Source organism: Artemia sp. Qi Xiang Cuo, chromosome 19, assembly GCF_049724085.1.
Source record: "Artemia sp. Qi Xiang Cuo chromosome 19, ASM4972408v1, whole genome shotgun sequence".
Taxonomy (NCBI): domain Eukaryota; kingdom Metazoa; phylum Arthropoda; class Branchiopoda; order Anostraca; family Artemiidae; genus Artemia; species Artemia sp. Qi Xiang Cuo.
This window is the reverse complement of record NC_142812.1, coordinates 61,833,251-61,846,225: the sequence shown is the minus strand read 5'-3', so window position 1 is coordinate 61,846,225 and position 12,975 is coordinate 61,833,251. Positions and strand designations below refer to the sequence as shown.

The following is a 12,975-nucleotide window of genomic DNA, read 5'->3' as shown; positions in this document are numbered from 1 at the left end:
GTAAATCTGAATCTATTAATAAGCAGATTAATATGCTCACCTCACACATTAACACCCTTAAGAACAAGCAGAAGCTAATTGCAGATTCACTTAATGACCAAAACCTTAAATCTACTATGGCAGAAGTTGTCCGTGAGGCACTGTCTAATGAGGTTGGTTCTTTGGTTGAGGCGTCTGTTAAAAAACTTGCCTCTAGTCATTTGCCTGCTGCTTTTGATGCTAACAACATGGAAGTTATTAAACAAGAGGTATACAATAGTCTTAAACTGGATTTTGATGTGCTTGTTGAAAAATCACTAAAACAATATGATTTGAGGATGTCAAAGCTTGAATTATCTCTTCATTTGCTTGACTCAGGTTTGTCAGAGCTGCAAAAATATCTGAAACCAATTCAACTCAATGTGGATCGTCTGAGCGATCAGTTTGTCCAAATTAAAATTTCAAATCATCTGATCCTATTTGGTTTCAAAGAAGATCCTTATCCAGAATCTCCTGAAAGCAAATTTCTTGGATTTTGCAGTAATAGGTTTCCTGGTATTCCTTTGACTAAGAATGACATAGTTTCTGTTAGAAGGATTGGAAAAAAAGGCTCAGGTTTGAAATCTCGCCCACTTGTTGTGGAATTTTGTAATCCAAGAATGCAGCAGCTTATTCTTAGAGAAAAGAAAAGTTGGCAAGGTAGTGGTGTCTTTATTTCTGAGTCACTTACAAAGCTTAGACTTCAGCTACTTCACTATGCTAAATCAAAGCTTGGAAAGAGGTCTACATCGTCTAGTGGGGGAGAAATACTTACCAAGCTTTCTGATGATAAAGTGATCACTGTTAAAGAGGCATCTCAAGTCGATGTTCTCCATCAGTCAACTACAGCCCATCCAAGCCCCTACCAGGACTGAAATAAACAATTTTTTGCCTTTTAGCTCTGTTGTTTTGTATGTTGTTTTTTTAACTCTTTATGATTTAATGGTTTTACTTATGCTTGCATCTAGGTTGTTTTACATTATTCTTTTAAGTAAATTCCATAAACAGTTGATAACTCTTTTCATCTGGTTGCTTCTTTATTGTTTTGCCTTTTTCTTTATTTGGTTTTTGCCTTTGTCCTTGTAATTGTTTGTTATTTTTAAAATTTTTTTTAGCTTTGTAGCTTGTTATTGTTCTTTGTCTTGCAGGTTTTTTTTCTTCTCTTTCTTTTCTTTGTTGCCTATGAGTCTCACCTTTTTAGTTTCAATTTACCCTCTGCTATTTCAGCCTGTTTGTTTGATATCTTGTTCATTTGTGAAGATATTGTGTGCATTTGTTATGTGTGGCAAATCTGGCTGATTTTTCTTTTCTTTGGAATTCTTCTATTCTTAAATCAGTTATCTTTGAGTAACCAAGTAGTGCTGGCAAACAAGAGGCCCACACACTTGACCCTTTTCTTGAATCTATGGTTAATTCTAGTTGCAATTATCACACTACTACTGACTTTTGTGATAAAATCATGCCTTCTCTCTCTTTAAATAGTTGCTTTAATGTATTTTGTTTGAATGTACGTGGGATAAGAGATAAGTGGGATAGTCTGGAATCATATTTGTAGTCTGATAATTCTTGCCCTTTTGATGTAATTGGTCTAATAGAAACATGGTTATCTGATAGTGATAATTTAACAGCTTATGATATGCATGGTTATACTGCTATTCATGTCCCTAGAATGGTAAAGTGCTCAGATGGCATTTCTTTATTTATAAAATCTGATATTAAATTTAGTAGACGGTATGACCTTGAATCCTTGTTTACTTCAGTAGTGTGTAATAGTAGGACTGTTTATTCTCTTGTTATTGATCTGAAAAGCCAGTTTGCATGTGATACTGTTTGTTTGTTTTATAAGCCCCCTCCTTTTCCAACAAATCTGTTCTGTGATTTGCTTGATCAGCTTTCTGGTGTGGGAACTTTGTCTAAAAAACGTATTTGTGTTTTGGGAGATTTTAATTGTAATATGTTCAATGTTGGATCAAGTGATGAATGTGAGCATCTCTTTGATGTGCTTTCTTCTTCTGGGCTACTTCCTTCAATTTTTGTTCCTTCTCGTGTTGATCCTACAAGAAATTCTTTCACTTTGATAGATAATATTTTCATTTCTCATTCTCCAAAATTGAAGTTTACTTCTGGTCTTGTTTTCACTGATCTGTCTGATCACTTCCCAATTTATCTATCACTTTTTGTGCCTAAAACTGAGATTGCTGTGAATGAGCAAGGTGAATCTTCTTTCAGAACTTTTACAGATAAAGAAATTTCTAATTTAATTCTTAGTCTTCAGAGTAATGATTGGTCTAGTGTTCTTGAAGCTAATGATGTTGAATGTGCAACAAGTTTATTTGTGTTTCGTATGGGAGCTCTGTTGGATAAGCATTTTCTTCTTAGGAAGAGACCAAGGAAATCTATGCTCAAATGCCCATGGATGTCCATAGGTCTGATCAATGCTACACATATGAAGGCGTCTCTGTTCAAGGTTGCATATACAAGTAAAACACAGGATGATCTGTTGAAGTATAAACATTATAAAAATGTACTTACGACTTCAGTACGTGCAGCCAAAAAGCTCTATTTTTCGCGTTGAATTGATGAGTGTAAGGGGAAGTTGTGAAAGGTTTGGAATGTAGTTAATGAAGCTATTTCTCACAAGAAACTCGAACAGTCTCCCCAATGTCATTACAGGAATGCTGATGGATCTATTGTGGATAAAAACTCTTCAGCAAACGCCTTCAATTCGTATTTCACCACTCTTCCTTCAGTTCCCATTCAACCCAAGAGTAGAGTAAGTTTTCTTATAGCAGAAAAGTCATTTTTCTTTTCCTCATGAAGTGATACTGAGATTTATAGTATTGTTTTACAGCTTCCATGTAGCCGTTCAGTTGATGGTTTTGGTTTGAGTAATAATGTTCTTTAAAAAATTGGTCAGTTTGTTTTTAACCCCATCTCACACATAACTAACCTCTCTCTTTCTTCTGGTGTTTTCCTTCATTTATTTAAAGTTGCTAATGTTTTACCTTTACATAAAAAAGGTGATTCATCTCTAATTTCAAATTATAGACCCATTTCTCTTCTTCCTGTCAAAGGTTGTTGAAAGAGTAGTGTATCGTAGACTCTCTTCATTTGTTTTTAGTACTAATACGACTGCAGGAAATTCTCTCACAACTAACCATCAGTATGGTTTTCGTCCCAATTTATCTACCTAGTATGCACTTTCAGATGCAACAGAGTTTGTGCGTGCTAATCTGGACAAGGGCTTGTGTGTTTTGGGTCTATTTCTTGACTTTTCAAAGGCCTTTGATATGGTTGACCACTCTGTTCTTTTGTCTAAACTATCTTCATTTGGAGTATATGGAGTCCCACTAGAATGATTAAGGTCTTATCTGTCGGGAATATCTCAGTATGTTTCAGTTAATGGTAATTCTGCCACTACTTTGCCTATATTGAAGGGTGTCCCACAGGGCTCTGTGCTTGGACCACTTTTGTTTTTAATTTACATTAATGATGTCGTTGATGGTCTTCATCCCCTTGTGCACCCTATTCTTTTTGCTGATGACAGTAACATTTTCATTGCTGCAGTGGACTTGCCATCTGCCACTTCCCAAGGTCTTCTTGATAAAGTAAAAGATAGGTGCTGGTCAAATGGTATGACTCTCAACAGCCAAAAAAGTGCCATTTTACACTTCAGGACCCCTTATCGTACGAGAGACATAAGGGAGCCAATCATCCTGACTTATGGGAATGATGTTATACCGCAAGCTGCTATGGTGAAATTTCTTGATGTGTATCTTGACTGTTTTCTCTCTTTTAAGCCTCATATAACTCACACCCGTTCCCTCATCTTCCGCCAGTCGTCAATGTTGCACCGGGTTAACTCATTTCTTCCCCCAGATGTTATGCTTTCTCTTTATTATGCTTTTAATTTTCCTTACCTTTTTTATTGCTGCTCTGTCTAGGGTAAAACTAATAAATCTCTTCTCTGCTCAATTCAAAGAGCCCAAAATAGGGCAGTGAAGGCTACTTTTCTTCTCCTTCGGCTTTACCCTTCCTCTGATCTTTATAATCATACTCGAATAGCTCCGCTGGATCGTATTTTTGGTAAAAGTAATCTTTATTTAGCACATTCTGCTTTTCTAGGTACACTTCCACCGCCTCTGTAGCAATTTTTTTCACGGACAGGCTCATGTAGGTACTCTACTTTTTACGTAGTTCTTCTCAAAGACTTATTTTGCCTAAACGTTCATCTACAGCACCCCGGAGGTCTCCTGTTTATAAATCTATTCAATTATGGAATTCAATCCCCCCGGATGTCCCGTTATTTCTGTCTGCAAAGGCAGTTATTCGTCGTGTCTTTCCAGTTTAGTAATTTCTCTCTCTTTTGTTTATTTTCCCTTTTTTCTCTTGTCCTAGTGTTTCTCCTTTTTGTGTTTTTCCCTTATATATAGTTATTATTATATTTTTTTTTCTTTTTTTTCTTTACTGTATGCTAGTGTTTGTTCTCTTTAATCTTTATTTCATATATATTGTTGAATTTAGGGTAATATTTATGGTTCTTTTAGTGCTTTATTATTGTGTTGTAAGGCCCACAACAAGCCAAGCTTCTTGGGCCAGGTAATTTTTCTTTACGTTTGTAATAGAGTTTACTATTAATAAAATGATTGACTGATTGATTGATGATTGACGTCATCGTTGTGACGACACTGCCTATTATGACAATAAACCTAGTGATTTTTGTTTGGCTGTTACAGAATGTGATTCACCACTTGAAAACACTGTATGTTATATTGCTTCAAATAGACAAATTGAAACTCGTGAATTTAAAAATATGAATGCAAACAGTATCATTGACTAGACAAAGAGATATGATAAGAGTGAAGTTACATTGTACTGTAGAAAATGTGACCCTGACTTTGCAGCCAATCAAGATCAATATATAGTGAGTTCAAAGGATCTACCTGCATTAGTGGTTCTCGACAGTTGCCTATACACAGAAGAATAAGAAGAAGAAATCTAAAGTGAAGAATAAAGACTTTATTGTTGTACATATACATTTTTTTATTAATAAACATACTTACATACATTTCAAAAACATTTTACTCGTAAGACACTAAAATCAAAGTTACACAGACAAGAGAGGATGTTTTCTACCATAAACTCATTTAGACGTGAATCATTTATTTGAATGCTGAGGAAATGTCTGTAAGTATAACTGCAATATCTAAAGACAAAATATAGCAACGCATGAAAACAAGCGGTTTTAGTCTTCAGATCCTGTACTCTTTTTGGGTTTTGAATAATAGTTTTCCCACTGCTTTCAATATAGTTGTTGATGTGTGGAGTGTAGAATGTATAGGGTAGGCCGAGATGATCAAAAATTCAATAGACTTCATTGTTTGAAAGATGCACAGCCAGTGACCGGTATTCAGAGTCGACGGACTGCTATTAACAATGATTAGGGTATTGTTTGTACTTTGCATTTATCCAAGGAAGTCCGATGGTAAACAATAGGATATTTATTTGGAAATGTAGGGGTCCATATTAAATACACTGATTACTTGACTAGTGTTCAAGGTGCAAGATCTAGTAGAACACTACCTTCGGGAGTGATTTCCCAATAGGTTTCAAATTGATTTACGAGATTAGTGTGATACTCTCAGGTAAAAGGTTGGCAAATGTACACTCTAAACGCACACTCACCGTTCGTACTATACTCATATCTTGAGTGTCAGACAAGTCTAGTACAACGATACCATATGTTTTAGCGAACATTTCTTCGATTGTACCATTTTCAAATAGTTGTGAATCATGATCTAGGGTTTGCATTGTCAACTCATACAATATCCTGTATGATTTATCAAAAGATAGATTGTAGAGTGGGATTCCATTTACTTTGCATAAAAGAAATGAAATCCCAGACATCTCAAATTTATGTGTGCAGCCAAACCATGATGCTATTGCGCTACCGTTTTTTACAAATGCCAATACTAATTTTGATGGAATTTCGGCATTGATAAAGGATGAGTCGGTGAAGGTGCATAAGCTTTTGGCAATATGACGTTGATTGATGATGTATGTGGAACAAGTAGTCTAATATTATTTCCACTGGCTGTCAGTTTTTCCACTGCCAAAGCAACATAACTCATAACCTGTTGCTTTCGTATATGTAGCATTTCCAAGGTGAGAGAGAGAGAGTTACATCGGGATTGGCAGGAAGTTCCTTTCATAAGACGAAATTGGATGGAACAAGTGTCAATTTTATATCCATTTTAATATTTGGTAGTACCCATTGAGGTATATTAAATATCTCATGATATATTTTTCCAACTAGATGTAATTCACTACCTGTAGCATTTTTAAATGCATCTGTACTATCAGTATCTGTGATATATTCATATTCATTGGAGGTGCCTCTCAGTTCCTTGTATGACTTGGGTATCATCAACATGAACTGCATATAGCTTGTATAATTTGAGAGATTGTTGCTTGTGCTCACCAATCTTCCATTTATGTAGACAGTGATTTGACGAAATAAACTATGTAATATACAATTTTCATAGAATATTCCATCAGCACGAATTGGCATTCCATTGTCGGATTTTTTGACTATCACATGTAAATCTATAAATGTCGAAGACATGTCCATAAAGTAGTCTTCATTGGAATAATTTTGAAATTGTATATTATCGGAGAGCGGTTGTTGTGGATAGAATTAATCATAGTATCCATGTTTTACACTCACGTCGACATTTTCTGCATTGAATAGATTTAAAGATGAATTGATCGAAGGATGGGAATCCTTATGCGGTAGATATGCCATTGTTCAGTCTATGAAAAGAAATCCAGTTTCGATTTAACAATTCTATTCCTTGGGCTTTTTCTCCTTCTTCTAGTGCTTATTGTACTTGTCGTTTTTTCCCTTCTTTTCTTTGACAGGAGTGATGTCTTTCGCTTCTGACCTGATTAGAGACTGATGGGTGATGCACTGTTTCTCAACCTTTTTAAACCTTTTCCATTTTTCGAGATTTTAATTGCTCACCAAAGGTTCACGCACTGGACCTAATATTGTCCGAAGCACTTTTTTTAAAATCATTGCCAGAGCTCCAATTATATAGTGTATAGGATGCAAAATCTGTCACAGCCGGTACAATATATTTTGTAGCCAGAGGTAGTGCAGAGAGCGAAACAGCTTAGCAGACCAACTGCCAAGACCATAGCCAGACATTGATGAAAAACCTTTGTAATAGTCCGTTCCATTGCCCAGTTGTCCTGGGCCAGGAGTATTAACATAGGAGTCAATATCAAGACAAATGAATACCTCTTTTCTATTAGACATCTTGTTTTTTTAACACCGACAACGATAGGACGAAAATGTCATGTAATCACAGCCAAACCTTTTGATATTGCTAGAGGATCACCTGATTCAGTTCTTAGTGTTAACTGGAAGAGTTCCAAATTGGAAGTGTTTACGAGGATATAGTGAAGATGCTTTATATTGTAATGACGAATATGATCTTGATTGGTTTTTCGTTCAAGAACTCGTAGGAGGGAACATTGCTATTGCCAACTCTGGATGTTTCAACAAACGAAGCATAAAGAAATATACAAGTGTCCGCGGTGAAGGCAGGTGGGTAGTCAGCAAAAAAATTAGTGTTTCTGGCACTTTTACGATTGATTATATTAAATTTAAAGCAAGAATATCTTTTAGATTATCATTGAGAATAACCTTTTCACTGGCAATGGGTGAACTAATGTAGATCTTGCGCTCTTCCGTTGAATAGTTGAAATGAAAGGCTCCTTTTTTAAGAGCGGAAATTCTTTTATTGATAGAATGACATAAATCATTCATACAGCTGAGTTCCTCGTATTGATCTTTTGGATAATCCACCAATTGATCTTTTGAATTTTATGTTCTTCGCTAATGGATGGTGGCCAATCACAGGGTCTAATTTCTATATCATATTTGCGATCTTTTATGAGGATATCATAGGTATTTTTGAGAATACAGTCGACAAGAGCCACTTCATACGCGCCGTCAAATTTGACGGTGGGAGAGAGTTTCGTCCAAAAATCACTTGTTTTATTCATTGTAGAGAGGGTCAGAGACATTGGACATGAATGTCACATAGAAATCATTTGGCATTGTTAATGTCTTCAACTGCAACCAAAGAATCAAAATCAGAGTTGTATCCTAGTCAACGAAGAAGCAACTGTCTCTTGCCCCAGCGAGTACGGTTCTTTAATATCTTTTCAATTCGATGAATTTAACTGCTGTTTCTAACTTTTTGTAGTTCATAATCATAAAAACCACCGAGAATCTTATCATCTTTGGTGTCTCGCAGACAACATGTCGTGGGTTAGATATCTAGGATATTTGACACTTTTAAAAGTTCAGTGGGCCATAAATAATTCCCTTTTTCAAAAATATTGATGGTTCTATTAATTCGAACATTATCGACAACATTAAATTTTTTCTTACCAATTTTTTTTCACTGGAATATTGTTTAAGAAAAGTGTCAAATGTATTTTCACTGCAATGAATTTCCTGAGGGCTAAAACTAGACAGTGATCGACGAGGTCGATGGTTAGATATTTGCATGATTTTATCTAAATCATGAATAAAAGCAGCAGTACTTTTCTGTGCACAATATCTCGAAATTAATAAGCGAAACGTTCGTATCACTCGTACAGCCGTTGCAGCCTTTAACGGACTCTAGCAATGATAGAGCTTTGTATTATATTTCAATAAAACCTTTTCCACATGTGGATTAACAAATTCGCTACCACAATCACTTTGAATTTTTCTATAGCAATCTTGTTCAAGAATACTTTCTAAAGCCTGAGCAACTTCAACCACTCTCTCTGATCGCAATGGAATGGTATATGCATAGCGACTCAAGACACTGATTGCCACTAGAATATATTTGTAGGGTGAATTGTTCCGTCTTTGAATTTCATCTAGAGTTAAAAGATCTTCTTTCATTATATTCAGTAGGAAAAAGGCTTCTGTTTGTCGATGTAAATTACCACGAATCCTATGAATTTGATATAGAATATAACTCGGGTTATTTTCTAGATACTCTTTTGCATTTTTTAAAGTGTTGTTGACATCGCCACTGACGTCATAGGCAACTTTAGAAAGTGTTGTGGGGAAACTTAGACTTCCCACTTCACCAATATTTTCATAAACATATTTTAAAACTTTAGCTTCATGAACATAAACACGTAGTGTAATGCCCGCTACCCTTTTGCACACTGGAGGGTGGTGCTTGTGACAATGTGTTGATATCAATACGTCTTCGCTTTTGACTAACCGTCATAGTCGGTGTTATCAAATCACTGCTGCTGCTGCTACTAGGAGTGCTAGTATTTTTCAAGATTTATTTAAAATCTTCGTCTTCTCCTTCTTTTTTGAATGGTGTTGTTGGCGGTGGTGTTGGTGTTAGAGGACTGACACCTGTATTATATTCCCTTTTTTTTAGAAATCCCTTATTGCCAATAAGACTTTTGGGGAAGTTTGATCTATTTAGAAAGCTGTATGGATTATTGTCAAATGATAAAAGTCCCCTACGATTTGTAACTATATCATAAATTAAATCAAGTATATTATAACTTTTTCCCTGAATTATAATTTGTTTCCCGGTGCTATTGACTTGAACTTGATGATCATCACCACTTTTCAACATGAGATATGTTAATAATCTTTTACTCTGTTCCCGATATGTGTGTGGCAGTAGGTTTCCAATTGTTTTCACTATTGAATTCAATTCCTTCTCCTTTAATTGTGCTGTTGTTGTTGCTGCAGAATCTTGAGATGTTTCCTTTTTGGGGGATGGGGGTCAATAACATGGACGGAGGGTCTTTCACGGTCCAGTTTATGTTTGTCCACGCGACAAAGTGCATCTTGAAGTAAAACTAGCGTTTTATCATCGGCGATATTTTCATCATTAATGAATTTGCTTAGATTGTCCTCAAAGCGTGCAATTGGTGAAAGGACAGGTTCTATTGGAGTCAATTTGTAGGGTTTAGCCATCTAGAGAAAACTGTTACAAGTCCTGCAACTATTGACAGTAAAAGTGTAAGAAAGCTACCGCTCGCTTAAAGGAGACGTTTTCTTTTCAAATCTTTTCCTTTTTTTCCAAGCCAAGGCACGTACAGTGGAACGATGTTGCTTTGTCTGTTGTCTAACACCTTCTGGTAACTATACATTGCCCTCGGTTAAATTTAAACAAAGTTCAGGTATTAGATTAATAAATTCTTTGTCAACACCATGTTTGAGTATGGTTTCCTGAGAAGGGGTTTTGAAGTGCTTAGAATGGAAAATAAGTGTCTATTTTCGTGTTGTTTCTTCGGTGTCATGATGGCAAATTTCTACTGTTCTTCGGAAGATAAACGGTAATTTCTTTATTGAAAATATCTGTGACTACACGCAAATCCTCGGCTGTATTCTGATTAAGATCCAAGAGAATGTACCCATAGGGCGTATTTGTCGCCTGACTGTACGCTGAAAGTAGAAATTTGGGGACACCGGAATATATTTTTTTATTGAGAGTTATTAGAGAACTTAAATCACGAAGAACTCGGTAGATAATATAGACGGTGCCGTTCAAAGCAAGGGTCCTCATACACTCACTCTGATGAAATAGATTGTGTAGAACTAGGGTTATGGAAATATGTTCATGATGAGAGCGATGTAGCAGTGGCAATAGCTTTTATTTGGTCATAGGATTCTTGCCAAATACTATAGCAATAGTAAATTTTCTTTGGTTTTTCCAAAAACATTTTATTACAATCTTTAATTATTTCTAAAAGTATCGTTTTCCCCGACATTGACGAACCACAGAGAAACGATCTGAATGGTGTTTTATATTGAAACATACTGCTGTTGACAGCAGTTGGACTACAACTAACTGTAAACCATACTTGTCTAATGAATAAATAATATTTTTTCCTAAAGCAGAAGCAGCATCTACTTAGTACGATATTCAATAGCAACAACAACAAGAACAACAAAAACATTTTTTTTCTAACATTAAGAACACTGTCTGTACAACAACAATAATAGCAAGAGAAAAGAACAATTTAAGAATCATATTTTTCATTTATTGACAACAATAACAAGAACAACAAAACAACAACATGTATTTTAAATAATGTATACACTATAGCAACAGCAAGAACAGCAGCACAGTTGAACATACTTGTAAACTAAGAGAATATAAAACACTATTTACCACATTTAAAAGATGAGAATACCCCCTCCCCCCTAAGGTCGGCCGGGATACCCCCCCCCCCCCAGGGGGCTAAAGGCCGGGCCGGGCCAAAGGCCGGGATCAACAATCCTCTGAGCCAGGCCGGAAAACGCAGGGGGCTGCCCGCTGGGGCGGAAAATAGCAGCAGCAGCAGCAAAAGTTAAATGATGTTGGCGACGTTGATGATGGCAAAAATAGAATGTATTATAAGGAAATAGTTGTCCTCCAAAAAAACCCACCCACCAAGTATTAGTACTATTTTTGAATTTAAGTTAATTTATCTATACAGAGTTGTTTTCGATAGTCCATACATTCAACTCGATCTGAAATACGGTAGTGACCATGGGGGAGTACTTTCACATCATCCTCAAGTACACAGACCTTGTCGGATATGCAAGACATGGCATTTTTTCCCACTCTAACAGTATAATTTTTAAATTGTAATGAGCGAATTGCCATTAATTTTGCTTGTGGCGCTAGACTACTCTCTACACAGTTTTGTATACACTCGCGTTAAAATTATTTTTTACAGAGAGTTCAGGCACCCTTTTGCATGCCTGTCTTATATCTTCATCTTGTTTTTCCAAACAGTATGGTTTTAGACCAGGGAACATCCCATTGGATATTAAATCGCTCCCCTTCTCCGTCTTTAACATTAACTGTTGATTAGGGGCCTGGCGTTTCACCAACTCGGGGTAGATACTCTCATTCCAATTCGCATAATCCATCCATGAGCTGATGTACACACCATTTTCCAAATCTTTCAATAAATTCTTGGTTTTAAATTTAACAATATAAAATCTGTGTCTCCATAGTATACTTGAACTTCCTCCTCCCTTGGCCATTGTACCTTACACACATCGTAAAAGAATGACAACATGAGTTTCTAGAAAATTTCTAGCACTGAACTCCCTCCCGCATTCTTGTTCAGAACGACATTTCTCTTTTTTCTGTGTAGGAGAACCATATTCGGGTCTATGACCGTGAATGTTGTGAAGTTGGGAGTAGAGATGCCTTATTGACTCCTGACAGGACTCCATATATGGGCATAGACCTACGTGGCTTATGGATTTTGTCAGTGAGAATGAAAAAACAGGAATTTGGTCACATTTATAGATGTTTTAATGGATGGTTATGTGTGTTTATCGATTTATTTGATGTTTTTCATGGATGTTTTTATGGATTTTTTCAGTGAGAATTTGAAAAAACAGGAACTTTGTCACATTTTTGTATGTTTTATGGACTTTGTCAGTGAGAATTTGAAAAAACAGGAACTTTGTCACATTTTTGTATTTTTTTATGGTTTTTGTCAGTGAGAGTTTGAAAAAACAGGAACTTTGTCACATTTTTGTATGTTTTTATGGTTTTTGTCAGTGAGAATTTGAAAAAACAGGAACTTTGTCACATTTTTGTCTGTTTTTATGGATTTTGTCAGTGAGAATGAAAAAACAGGAACTTTGTCACATTTATGTATGTTTTATGGATTTTGTCATTGAGAATTGGAAAACAGGAACTTTGTCTCTTTCACGGACTATTGAGTCATTACCCAAACCGTTTCCGGGCACAGTTAATGACATTTCCTTCTTGGTCTTGTTGGAGGCAAAGTTAATGACAATTCTTTCCTGTTGTTGTTCGAGGCAGATATTATGAGTTTGCGGGAAACAGTATTTGTTGTTGTTGTTCGAGCCAAATGTTATGAGTTTCCGGGAAACAGCTAGAT

General features: G+C 35.9%; 1 pseudogene; it reads left to right on the top strand.

The window, feature by feature from the left end:
• Nucleotides 1–960: 960 nt before the first annotated feature.
• Nucleotides 961–12,975, top strand: part of LOC148941089 (uncharacterized) — a 53,897-nt pseudogene continuing 41,882 nt past the window's right edge.